Source organism: Grammomys surdaster, unplaced genomic scaffold (genome assembly GCF_004785775.1).
Source record: "Grammomys surdaster isolate TR1022 unplaced genomic scaffold, NIH_TR_1.0 237022, whole genome shotgun sequence".
Classification (NCBI taxonomy): domain Eukaryota; kingdom Metazoa; phylum Chordata; class Mammalia; order Rodentia; family Muridae; genus Grammomys; species Grammomys surdaster.
The window spans coordinates 288-2,113 of NW_021624657.1; the positions used below are offsets into that span (position 1 = coordinate 288).

Consider the following 1,826-nt stretch of genomic DNA (forward strand, 5'->3'; position numbering starts at 1 on the left):
CGGGTTTTGGTGGGAACATATGCATGGTGGAAAGAGCTGTTCACCTCATGAGAGCCAGAGAGCAGAGAGAGAGAGACAGGGGGATGCAATTGTACCAGCATCCCCACTGAGGACATGCCACACATGACCTGTCCCTCCCACCAAGCCCCTCCTCTTAAAGGTCTACCGCCCCCCATAATGTGCCAGGTTGAGGTCCACACATTTAACACATGGACCATTGAGCCCCACTTAGGGTGTAAATCTATAGCTTGAACTGACCTAGATCCAGCCACGGCAGCTGTCATCTTGGATGTGGAGAGATGACGTCTGTATCCCATGGAGCAGCTGAGGAAGGGAAACCTCCTAACTTCAGCCTGGCTTCTATCTTTTTCAGACCCTTTGCGGAAGTCTGCAATGACCCCAAGGTACCAGGTGAGTGAGAGGCAGGAGAGGCCAGCCTTCTCCCTCATGGGGTCTAGTCTATTGCCTTCCAAAAAAAAAAATCTTAAATAAATAAACAAAGATATGCTAGAAGTGCGGGCCCGCCATCTAGGGCAGCCCTGCCCCCACGTCAGTCTCAGTAGCACACAGCACGTTCCACATCTGGTTCCATCCCCAGCACCAGGCAGGACATGGTGAAACATCCCCCTAACCCCAACACTCAAGGATGATTGTGTGTAAGGCCACCACGGGCAGCAGCGTAAGACCCTGTCTTAGGGAAACAACACATGAATATAAAACAAAAAGGGAAGTGTTCCTGGGTGATGCCCCATGTCACCTGAGCATCCCACAGGTCACACTTGTCTCTGGGGTTATGACTGATATGACTGTTGTACTGTTAGCTCTTCTTGGGGTGCTCTAAGCCTGGGCTGTGGTGGGGGTGCTGCTTTGGAAATTCAGGTGGATTTGGAAAGATGAGTGGGTGGGCAGATGGGTGAATGGGAGGCGAGGGAGTGGGTGGGTGCGCGGATGGTATACTTACTTATGAGACCGAAGCAGCTGTCAGAGGGAGGGCAGTACTGCAGAGGCTACTCAGCAGGTGCTCTTGTCTCCCTACAGAAGAGGATGACTCTAACAAGCTGGGGAAGAAGGTGATCCTCCGAGAGCAGGTGAAGGAGCTCTTCAATGAGAAATACGGTCAGTGCTCCCTAGTGCTCCCATGCGGCCGGGGCGGGTCTACAGGGTGGCTGTCGTGACGCGGTGGCAGATGGCATGTATATTGGCTACTTTTTCTACAACTCAACTTAAGGAAGGAAGGGTTTACAGATCTATAGACCATAGGGCAGGAGAGCGAGTTCCCTGGTCCTGTCACATCTGTAGTCAGGAAGCAGAGAGATGGGTGCTGGTACCCAGCCCACTCTGTCCATTTCATTCCCTTCTGGACCACAGACCTGTGAGATGGTGACACCCACATTTAGAAGGGGTCCACATCAATCAAGTCAGTCTAGAAACTTTGACAGATATACCCGGAGGTATGTCTTCTGGGCAATTCTAGAATCTGATGTCACATACTTACATGGGTGATGTTGCTGTCCCTGGGGCTGGATGACTGCTGAGTTGGGCTGTCAAAGTCATAATCCTTTCCCAGAGACTTTCACCGTTTGACATGGGACCATCTTTCTCTGGCTCTGACCCCCGTTCTTCAGGTGAGGCCCTGGGACTGAATCGGCCTGTGCTAGTTCCTTACAAACTGATCCGGGACAGCCCAGATGCTGTGGAGGTGAAGGGCCTCCCAGATGACATCCCCTTCCGGAACCCCAACACCTATGACATCCATCGGCTGGAGAAGATCCTGAAGGCCAGGGAGCATGTACGGATGGTCATCATCAACCAGCTCCAGTGAGTGC

The 1,826-nt window shown here is 52.4% G+C and overlaps 1 long non-coding RNA gene across 1 annotated transcript; it reads left to right on the forward strand.

Moving 5' to 3' along the window:
- The first annotated feature begins 368 nt into the window (after positions 1-368).
- Positions 369-1,812, forward strand: LOC114616046. Its single transcript, XR_003710583.1, has 3 exons — positions 369-411; positions 1,039-1,116; positions 1,626-1,812. It is a non-coding gene; the product is annotated as an uncharacterized LOC114616046 (long non-coding RNA).
- The last annotated feature ends 14 nt before the right edge of the window (positions 1,813-1,826 follow it).